Consider the following 12,500-nt stretch of genomic DNA (forward strand, 5'->3'; position numbering starts at 1 on the left):
GATATATCTGTGCGAATAATTTGAGAAAACAACACAATCGGGATGGGTCGAAGATTTTGTGCATTTTTTGTAGTATGAAGGAGAGATTTCATCAATGTGGACGTTTATATTGTAGGTTGATTAAAGGAGAAAAATTCGGAGAAATTGCATGTAACATGGACATATTTAGAGACAAATAAAAATTCTCTATATTGTCTATACATCATTACTGAAGTTGTGTAAGACGTGTGCTGTTGGTTATGTCCACCTTTCTATAATTAATTCATAGTTCAGAGGTGAAGGCTGGTGCCTGAATGGCACCTGAGAATTGTATGATTGTGACTTCGATTCCTGGCGGTGCATTGTGTTGTTGAGCAAGACACTTTATTCCACGCTGCTCAATTCCACTCAGCTGACACAAATGAAGTACCCGTACTTCGTAGGGTCATGTCTTATCACATTCTGTGTCACACTGAATATTCCTGAGAACTCATTAATGTAACACGTGTCTGTGAAGTGCTCAGCCATGTACACGTTAATGTCACGAGCAATCTGTTCCATTGATCGGATCAACTGGAATATTCGTCGTCGTAAGTGACGGAGTTCCGGTTCATAGACTCCGATCGCATACAAAATAAACGCAACACAAGGAAAATGAATGTGACACGGCGTTTCGTCTGACAATCTAAATATGGTATTACGCTACTACTAATAAAATTTAGCCACGAGCAACAAAATAAACATGAATTCTTTTATATTAGTTTCCGTTATTCGGTCACTGCCAGGTTAAGCTGCCATCATCAAGAATTTAGTTGATCGTATAGACTCATAATTCTTTTTTTAAAGCTTCGTGTTTATTTTCTCTATCTATATATACCGAAGAAAAACCTTTATCTTTCTGACACTGCACCGATCGATCTTTCCATTCATTGTGCGATGGATGGATGTAAAATCATAGAAGAAGCAGGCATAAGCATACACATAGATGTGGAAACAGCTTCGTATTGCAATATTAATCGTAAGGATGCGACACATCATAACAACCGCGATAGAATCGGCAGCAGTTATAGCAGCAGCAGTAGCAATAGCTGTAGTAGTAGTATCAGTAGTAGTCCTTTTATTTATATATTTATTTATTTGGCCGACTACTAATAGTGGTCACATTCACTAATGTAAAACCGTGGCGTTAGTTTGATTTTTGTTTTTCTTTTTTGGCATTTGAGGGCAGTCCACAAGTTTCACATTACTTTGTTTCATTCTTTGATTTTTTTCGCACGGCAGTTTGTAACTTGTTTTCTCAGATAGCTACAGCCATTGATGGTTTATATAATCTTAGAATTATTTCTCCTGAAAATGCTTTCAATTTACGTATTTTAATTTTTGCTTCCTTTCTAATATTTTTTTTATCTCATGCATTTTGTATCTATACATTTTTTTTCAAGAAATTAATTTCGTTTTACGATGGATTTTGTTGTGTTTTTCTCTTTTTCTTTTTGGTCTCCTATTATCTTTCGTTTATCTGTTAAGGAGGAGTAGTCCAGTTTTAAACATTCTATTTGAACTTAGCCAAGAAATCGAATCGTGACTAAGCCACATTTAATCAAACAAAATAGAAACGAGAAGCGCCTCAGGTTTTTCGTCCTCTCAGGCAGATATTTTTTATGGCTGATTCCAAAAAACAAAAAAAAAAAAAGAAAGAGGGGAAAAATAGAAAAACTGAAACAAAAGCACGAAGAAAATGATGATGATGCTGATGATGTTGGTGGTGATAAAAAAACAAACATAATGGCAAAACAATAGAAAGAAAATACCTGCAATAAAAGATTATATAATTTTTAAGGAGTGCGCACGTGTGTGTGAATGTAGGATGTCTTTTAAGATTCCTCCTTTTAGTTTTAGTCTTTGTCGTTGATGCTGTTGATGCTGTTGTTGCTGTTGTTGTTTATCTGGTTGTTCTCGATGCTGACGAAGATGGTGATGATGCTGATGTTCTTGCCATTGTGTTTGCTTTTGTTATTCTCTTCGATTGTCATTTTTTGTTTTCTTACGTTTCTTTATATATTTTTGAAATTCTTTTCTGATAAGTAAAGAATTGGTAAAAATACAGACTAAAATAGATTTAGAAGTAATCCTCTTATGGAAATAAAGATTTATTATTATTATTATTATTATTATTATTATTATTATTATTATTATTATTATTATTATTATTATTGTTGTTGTTGTTGTTGTTGTTGTTGTTGTTGTTGTTATCATTATTTACTTATTTTCATTATCTGTTTATTCTTATTTTCCTCATTATTTTATTTTATTATATTTCTACATAATGACAAATCTGGGACTGAGATTTCCAGTGTTTATATATATGTATATATCTATATATCTATATACATACGTATATATATATATATATATGTATATATATATATATATATATATATATATATATATGCATACAACAAAAGTGTATATGCATACGTATATATATGTACGTATGTATATATATATTTATACGTGCGTGTGTATATATGCATATGTGTGTGTGTGTGTGGGTCTGTGTGAGTGTGTCTGTGTGTATCTGTCTGTTTTCTCTGAGCTAAACATACGGAGAAATCTTTGAAAGACAAAGAATTAAAAACACAAGAAAACAACAAACACCCAAAATATCAAAAGACAAACAAAACGAGTTATCTCAGGCGAAAGCAAAGAGGAGATAATCATAACAAAGAGCCATTTGTCTCCATTTTTTTCCTTGGAGGTTTCTCACCATCTCTATCCCCATGCATAATGTACAACAAAAGCACCATCTTGGCATATCATCTTACTTGACGCAACATTCTAATATATTATTTTTGACGTTTGTCCAATATTTACCGCAGTTCAGCTAATTCTTCACAATATTTCAGGTAGCTGTTCAACTTAACTGGCGACCATGTTCTTTACTGATGGCATAAACACATCACATATTTACAGGTAAACAAATTTATCTCGATGAGGTCGTGGTCAATAACTGTATAAATATGATGATGATCATTACGATGTGTATGCATGCGTGTATGTATATGTGTATGTATGGATCTATTTATGTATTTGTGTGTGTGTAAGTGTGCATGTGTAGATGCAAGTATGTAAACGTGTATCTAACTATGTATACATAAGTGGGTATATGTATATATGGATACCTATATATATATATATACCTATAAGTATATGTTTATGTATATACAAATGTACGTATGTATATATGTATATATGTACGTATATATATATATATAAATATATATATATATATATATATATATATATATATATATATATATATGTTCGTTTTATTCTTGTAGTTATTTCAATCAATTGATTGCGGCCATGCTAGAGCACCGCTTTTAGTCGAGCAAATCGACCCCAGGACTTATTCTGTGTAAGCCTAGTACTTATTCTATCGGTCTCTTTTGCCGAACCACTAGTTTACGGGGACGTAAACACACCAGCATCAGCTGTCAAGCGACGTTGGGGGGACAAACACAGACACACAAACATATACTAGCCCCTTTTTATCCTTCAATGTGACATTCTTTTCTACTATATGCACAACGCTCGGAATTTTTTTTTTTTTTGCGGGGAGACCAGTCGATAACATCGACACCAGTACGCAACTAGTTCTTAATTTATCGAACCCGAAATGATGAAAGGCAAAGTCAACCACGAAGGAATTTGAACTCAGAACATAAAGACAAACGAAATACCGATAAGAATTTCGCCCGGCGTGCTAAAGACCCTGCCAGCTCGCTACCTTCCCTTCAAGGTGACATTGTGCCTCCGGAGATACCTAGACACGCCCAGCTATCTGGTGCCGGTCCTGTTACGTGGCTTCTTCCAGCCGCATCGAATGAGAATAAAGGCCTGGAAGGTTGATCTGGTGGGGGACAGCGGATATGTCCGTACCAGCGCCGGGGACGTATAGCTTTGAGGTGGAAGGCTGACAAGCTCCAAAGAAAAACAGCCCGACACATGGAATGGTCAACTATGACATAATGGCTTCATTTATTTGCCACCAGGGCGAAAAGTGAGGGTGACAAAAGAAAATAGACACAGTACAGGGGTTTACATGAAATGAAATAACATAAATAGATACAAAAAATGAAGTAAGTATACACGGCTACAATGAAAAGGAAGGGAGGTATACACAGTATGCAAAGCTTATAAAGAAAAAAAGAATATCGGAATCCTGATCACCTCAGGATTCTAAATAATATATGCAACAATCAGCGCAGCCAGAAATGGATGGTGACTGATGTCTCAATATTATTATCTAAATCTGCGTTAATATGAAATTCCACGCGAAGGTTATGGAGAGAAAAGACAGAAACTAAAGGAAGCGATACGTCATAAATAAGAAATAGTTAGCAGGAGATACACAACAGACGTATACAGTCGCAATGTAGAGGAAAAAAAAATCTGTAAATAAATGTTGAAAACAAGAGATCCGAGATAAATTACAACGAATGCAATAATAATTAAAACTGACAACGCTTCATGGAACGGAATAGATATTTCGACAACAGCCCGAAACGAATTTGGCCAGTCTGGTAGGGCGTGGGGGAGGAATGAAACATGATCAAAATAGAAACCAATGCAATGCCATTTCGAAAAGAGTTTGGACAGTTAAATTACTGGAGCGGCGGAGAAGGATTTTCAAAACAACAAAAAACGCATCTAACAGACAATTCATATATATGTATAAACACACACACACACAGAGGCAATCATCACACACACGCACGCACAGACACAGACACACACATATATATATATATATATGTGTGTGTGTGTGTGTATGTATGCATATATATATATATATATATATATATATATATATATATATATATATATATATATATATATATATATATATATATATATACATATATATGTTTATATGTGGGTTGGTGTGGTGGTATATATATGTATATATACGTGTGAGTGTGTGTGCGTGGGGTGTGTACATATTTGTTACATACATCATGAAGTAAAGAAATCTTGAACCTCTTGGTGAAATATTTAACACAGACTCTCACATTGAAATAGAAAAAGAAGAAAAAATACAAAGATTAGTTCGTCTCAATAACCTCCCCCCCCCCCGCATAAGCGGGTGCTGCCAAACCAGTGTTAAAATATGTAGAAGATACGACACAGAAAATGTAAGAATGATTGATTAGCAGAAGAATTTTGACCACATGTATCCTCACTCGTTGATTCTGGATACGTTTGCTGCGGAGATTATAAAACATGGTACGCAAGTAGATGATGAATAAGTAACGAAATAAAAAGTCAGTTCAACTTACGTCGGTATTTTGTCTCAAGGTATGCGACTTAGCTTTAAATAGGGCGTGAGACGAAAATAGATATTAAAATTTCCTTTTACCTTATATCTGATTTAAATAACGGTTTGTAAATATGTTCAAATGTATTTGATTTGATCTTCCATTTGAGTATTGGATTCTATCTGTTTTTTTTATTATTTTTAAATATGGGCGCTTTTAAATAAGTTCGCTGCCATCGACGTATAGTTGAAAATAATTGAACTGAAGTGGAAACATTTTATTAATTTCAATTCTTAAAAAATAATGACATAAAGTGGAAAAAGTGGTAACTCGAAACGTTGTAATTTGTGATGTACCTGTAGTTCATATTGAACCGAGATTTATATAAACTGTATCCAATACAACAGGAATAATATCTCACCATCTCACCTTCTCTGCACTTTTTTGTCTTCTAAAGTTCAAATACAAAATTTTTAGGAGAAGACATTTATCTGTCTTTTGTTTACGAATAACAACAAAGTGTTCTCTGCAGAGGGTTAACAAGTACAGACAGTGTTTCAAGTATTACGTCATATTCAGTGGCATTGCAAAACACGCCAAATTAACAATAATAAACAAGAGAGGAAAGACAAATTATTATTAATACCATGTTAATTAGAGAAAAAGAGATAACAGAATTAATCCAAGCACAGACATCGGAATTCTTAACAATTTTAGCAGCAGACAGCCTACTACACACGGATGAAAGAACATTTTTGGGAAAGTTAATCTCCATGCCTATCTTAAGCAAGTTATTAATACCAGAAAAACGGTAACACATATTAAAACGCAAACCAATCACATTAATAAGTGAGAGCTGTGATACTCTTAATTACAAAATAAAAGAATGAGAATACTGCAGAAGAAGAAAGAAAAACAGATATTGATGGTATTTCAAATAGTAGTTTTATATTTTGCCACAAGGCCACCAATATTTTAGCAGGCGTTGATGGGTCAAGTCAATTAATTCAACTCTAGTAATTGAGTGGTAGATAATGTCATCGAACCCCCAAAAAGGGTGGGAAGCAAAGTTGGTCTCGGCGGATTTTGAACTTAGAATACAAAGAGCTGGATAAAAATTGCGCCGAGCTTGTCGTCTGTGCTAAGGATTCTGCCAGTTCTAGAACGCAAATTCGCTTCTATAAATCATAGTTCGGGTTCTAATGCTCTTCTCCAACAACTAAAGCAGTTTTCTTCCATCAGAGCTATGCGTCGAAGGTAGCATATAAACCCCATTGCAACGCGCGCACTCACACACGCACACAAACGTGCACACACATGCCCAGAAATGTCTACATATATCTATATATTTCTCTCTCTCTCTCTCTCTCTCTCTCTCTCATCTCTCTATGACTGTATATATATGAGAGTAGTTACAAAACCAAATATGGATATATTGAATGATATATTCATCGCTCATACCACACACACACACACACTTCTCTCAGTATAAATACCCACATACACGAGCACTCACACCTACACACAAATATAGAGATAAATGAAAACACATACAAACACGCGCATATACGTAAAGAATATATATCTATTTCATATGATTATATATTATACATACGCATGTGTAATTTCGATATAAATCATATAATGAAAACATATAGAAAAATAATAATAAATTTTTAGGAGTATATATATAATGTTTACCTGTACATGTTTCTAGCATCGGTTTGTAGATATTTTCCATGTACACATAATTGCATCGAAAACGTAGTTAGATTGATAGGTAGATAATATAGATATATGACGAGAGAGAGATGAAAAGTAAAAAAAGAGGAAGACGTGTGTAAAAGTGTGTTGCGTTTTTTAAATGCACTTGAATTTCCGAAATACTCTTGTATTGGAACGAAAATCTAAGTCGCGAAGCCGAAGCGTCATTCAAAAAATTTCAATATTTGCTAAGTGTAAATAATTGCATTTGTAAATGCTCAAAATGTGGAGATTCATATTAAAAATAAAAATTTAGAAAAGGACTCTCTGATAGAAATTAGAAATATATTTCATAAATTTATTGGAAATATTTATTCGTTCAAACTTTCGCAAATGTGCCAGAATGAAGAAGAATAATTCAATTTAACAGCTATGATATAATAATGGTTTGGAATTTTTGGTAGAGGGCCAGTAATTTTGAGGGTGGGAGATAGTCAATTATGCCAATGTTATAAGAATAAGACATAAACTGAATTTACTAAAACGGAACACATTAAAACACACACACACATATATATATATTTGGGAACCCTCCTTCAGATTCGTTAAAGTTTCCTATAAATAGTAATGCGGTAAATTGTCTATCTTTCTGTTACTAAGTGTTCATATTCTGATATGGTCAACTTTGAATTTTATACATTCTGGGACGAAAATTATAGTGCCAAACCTCTGCTAGAATAGGTTTTTCGCGGAGGCAGCGAGCTGGCAGAAACGTTAGCACGTCGTGCGAAATGCTTAGCAATATTTCGTCTGTCTTTACGTTCTGAGTTCAAATTCCGCCGAGGACGACTTTGTTTTTCATCCTGTCGAATGTCGATATATTAAGTACCAGTTGCATACTTGGGTGGATCTAATCGACTGGCACCGTCCCCCAAAATTTGGGGCCTTGTGCTTAGAGCAGAAAAGGAATAGGTTCTTATATTCCACCCAAGCTTCTATCAATCTCGACATCTGTGTCATTTTTTCGAACAAATCGGCCGAGGTTATGCGAGAAGAGGAATGGACATTGCAGGGGTTAAAATGCTTAAAATGCACCGTGCAGTGCATCACGTGGTCCTGTAGTAAGAGGTTTGTCTCCAAAGTATATCGTTGCAGGTACAGTCTCATTGTGTTGTACCTTCAAAAGCTACCTTCCACTGCACTCACTGGCCGACCAAAGTCGTGTGTGCAGATAGGCGGATACTGAAGAAGCTCCTTTGTGTGTATGTATATATATATATATATATATATATATATATACATTTATCAGCTGTTATGCATTGTTCTTTCTTGATTTATTGTTTGAAAATTTCCATGTAAATACTTAGATATAATTATACGAAAAAATATATCAAAAATACTACAGCCAATATGTCCGTTTCTGTATATTTAGATTCTTGAAAATCAGATGTTTCTACAGCAAATGTCAACGTAAATGTGATTTATACATATATGCGGTGTCATCTTTAAAATTTAGATAAATTCCTATTCAAATATCTGAAAATAGCAATGTGTCTAATATGTACAAACTCATATTACAGCTCACCTATTGTCATTTGTTCCGCTTCTCTTTGCCAGTGGATGAGTATTATACATATATTTGTTTTTGGTAGGCACACCCTTTACATACATGGACTCATGCAGGAACAAATCAAAAATACTTAAAGGCTGTACGGTAGTTTATTTCCTATTCTTTTAGTGTATGTGTGTGACGGGTGTGTATGTTATGTGTGTTTGCGTGTGTCACGCATGTGTCATATGGGCATATCGTATACACACACACACGCACACACACACACACACATATATATATATATATATATATATATATATATATACATACATATATATATATATATATATATATATATATATATATATATATATATATATATATATATATATATATATATATATATATATATATATATATATATATACATACATATATATATATGACGTGTGTATGTATATATATATATACATATATAGATACACACACAAAAAGAGAGAGTGAAAGATAAATACCCAGATAAATAGATAGATAGATAGATAGGTTTAATTTCTAACATACCTATATTCATATTTCTGAGTAATATATATTAATATCGTAAAATATATACGGAAAAGTTGAAGTGACATTTCTCTGCAGAATATATATTATATTTAATATTTAATATATAATCTATTTTTATTGGCATATTGTGTTGGTTTGTATGATTTGTACGACGAGGTATTCATCGTCTTCTATAGACACTAAATATAAAATACATCACACGTTGTTTCTCCACTTTTATTTGTCGTAGCTTCGTTTCCATTGTTTACATATATTATGTACACATTGAGAGAAACGTGTTTACTATTAAACTCTAGGTATAGTTATGAATATATATATATATATATATATATATATATATATATATATATATATATATATATATATATATATATATATATATATATATATATATATATATATATATATATATATATATATATATATATATATATATATATATATATATATATATATATGTCTCCTGTTACTATAATTCTGACCTTCTATTTCTCCATCATTTTTCATCCCTGCTATCTTTCTCTCTATGTCATTCTCTCTCTCTTTCTCTCACACTCTAGTTCTATATAGTTTCTTTGCTATTACATACCTAAATTATTAGTGTGTATATTTTTGAATATATATATATATAATAAAATATAGGGTAAAAAATCATATATTAATTAATATCGATTAATTACCAGCATTCCGCTAAATTTCGTTTTGAGAACAATTTAGGTCTTAATAGACACAAGATGTGATCTATTTCTAGCACATTGAATGTCCACGTTAGTGATCAACGTTATATATAAAAATATATACATATATATATAGAGAGAGAGAATGAGAGAGAAAGAAATTGAAAGAGAGAGTGGGAGAGCGATAGAAGCAAAGAAAAATGTCTAGATATGCATAAATGTATATTAATTATGTCTCATATGTATAAGTAAATCATAAGCTACAGACAGGTACAAGAAAACACACCTATATGCACAGGTAGACATACATGTGCCTATATTATTATTTCTGTTACTGTTCTTATTACTATGAAAACTCAAATTGACAATGTCTAGCGACTAGTGTAGTTGTAAAACGTTGCTATCTTGAGGCGAACATATGTGGTGTGTATATATGTATGATATAGATGAAAAAGTACTGATATGTGATATATCTCGTCTCACATTTGCAAAAATATGTCTATCAGAGAACTGTCGACAGATTGAAAGCATTTGTATACAGAGAAATTGGTTTCCTAGTTATATATGTATATATATATGTGTGTGTATACAATCTCAGACCTCACACATATACATATATCGTTCACCATGAAATGAGTATTTAGTTAGGATATATATTTCAATATCGATACGGGCATCATCATTCGCCCAAAATTTACAGTGATTACATTGAAATAACTTTTTGCAGATGTCACGCACAAAGCGTGAAACTTTTGAAGACGGAGCTGGTCGAGTGAATAAAACATCAATTTTCAATCGTGACTTATTTCATCTACCCCGAAAGGATTAAATGCTCAGTTGATTACGGCAGAATTTGAACTCAGAACATAAAGGCGGGCGGGCAGGATGCTGCTACGCATTTTATCCAGCGCAGGTACGATTCTGCCATTTCGCGCCATCTAGGCTTTACATAATGGAAATAAGATAAAGGAATGTGAGCTATTTACTACGTTACTTAACCCTGTGCAGAATAAAATGCCCTTGTTGATTGTTAACAACAAACATTGAAAACCTTTTCTGGCGGCAAACAAATTCGGAAAAAACAAACAAACAAAAGTATTATAGAAATAAAAAAAATCTACGAGACATCTACTGAATTGAACTTTTCTCCTTCCTCTAGCTAGGGTAATAATGCGAATAATAAATTGCGTTTCCTCTACAGCCTTATGGATTATTTTGCAGTTAATTTAGGGTCGTTGTTAAAGAGAAAAGAGAACGTTACCACCAATACGTCAATTCTATATTCTAAGGAATAACAATAGATAAGTCTGATGAATGCGACATAAAACCTAAGCATTGGTGGTGCTTATCTAGATAACAAAATAGAACTGATCGTGTGCAATAATCATAAAGAAAAGACACTTTCTCTGCAGTTTAGGAAACAACATGGTTCTTATGCCTATTGTAGATATTGATGCAGTGAATTAATAGGAATATATAAACCAGACGAAATTCCTGGGAAGATGATGCATTTCATTACATAATGCTGTTTGCTATTCCGTGTATTAAGTCAATAATCTTTGCTAGTGTTTTGGGGTCTAAGCAACAGAGAAACTAGCTAATTTGTGCCATGTAATACGCGATTTTTAATAAAATGTTAATAAAATAATATATTTATATGTATAAATTAATGTAGCATAAAAATACGTTAAAAGAATAGATATTTTTTTTATAATACCGTTTTAACCTCTTACATTATGAAATTCCAACTTCTGTTCAAATGAAATATCAAAATTTCGTTTTAAGTGCAATATTGCTAAAATTCACTAATTTCGTGTTTTACTTCTTTAAACAGAATTCTAGGTACAATTTGCAAAATTTCATAGGAATTCATACGTGTTCAAGTACTAAATAAAATTTACATATTTCATGAAAATAATGTCCGCAAAATATTGCTTAAATATACAGTCCCATATTATTCAAATAACTTGTACCATTCCGTTGAATATGCGAAGAGTCTTTTTCCATTCCTCGTGTTTCGTTGTACAATTAGGCAATGTGTTTTAAAGATATTCATGTGTATCTATAAAACGTGGAATTAATGTTGGAGTTGGCATCAATTGCACTGAATGTATAATGCCTATTACTGATCGATCTTAGTAAAAAAAAAAAAGAAAGAGAATAAAAAAAGAAGGTAAAGCTATCAACGATTGATAAAATTATGATATCAACGAAGAATATTCGTAACGTTTGTTATTTTTTCATACATATGTATTAAATGTGGTTAGATTCACCGCAAATTGCGCACGCTCGTCGCCTTTAAGATAATCTTGCTTCGCTTTACTGAGATAGTTTGTATCATTTCGTGAGGAAGTGTGAAAACGCTGCTGTCGACGACTCACTGTTATTTCAGGGAGTCTAATACATGATCTGAGAACAGAACTAGCAATTAACCACAGAGGTTTCCTTCAGAAAATTCTCATTACGACTATAATCTGCAGATAAATATAGACCCTGATATTATACAGAAGAAATCATCAGAGAATATGGAGTTCTGTAAGAAATGTTAGTTTGTATTTATTTTTTGGTTGTATTTTCCGTGTTTTTTTTTCTTATCTTTTCTTTCTTTTTCGTTCGGTTTCTTTACATCTTTTAGAATTCTTCCACTTGTATTTCAGTTGCAGCGAGAATCAAACGCAGCCATAATAAGTTTCGAAAAGCTGA

At 32.7% G+C, this 12,500-nt stretch overlaps 1 protein-coding gene across 13 annotated transcripts in view; it reads left to right on the plus strand.

The window, feature by feature from the left end:
• LOC128250805 (uncharacterized) overlaps nt 1-12,500 on the plus strand; it is a 151,735-nt gene that overhangs the window by 98,935 nt on the left and 40,300 nt on the right. For 4 of the 13 annotated variants that reach the window (XR_016238177.1, XR_016238175.1, XR_016238181.1 and 1 more), the window contains one exon: nt 2,886-2,952. The exons of 1 other annotated variant lie outside the window; for it this stretch is intronic. The gene's annotated coding sequence lies outside the window, so the exon portion shown is untranslated. Of the gene's footprint in view, nt 1-2,885; nt 2,953-8,656; nt 8,719-10,497; nt 10,923-12,500 lie in introns of those variants that run through there. 8 more of the 13 variants (XR_016238172.1, XR_016238171.1, XR_016238186.1 and 5 more) reach the window with 4 other exon arrangements.

The sequence above is a fragment of the Octopus bimaculoides genome, chromosome 24 (genome assembly GCF_046866305.1).
Source record: "Octopus bimaculoides isolate indiv1 chromosome 24, ASM4686630v1, whole genome shotgun sequence".
Taxonomy (NCBI): domain Eukaryota; kingdom Metazoa; phylum Mollusca; class Cephalopoda; order Octopoda; family Octopodidae; genus Octopus; species Octopus bimaculoides.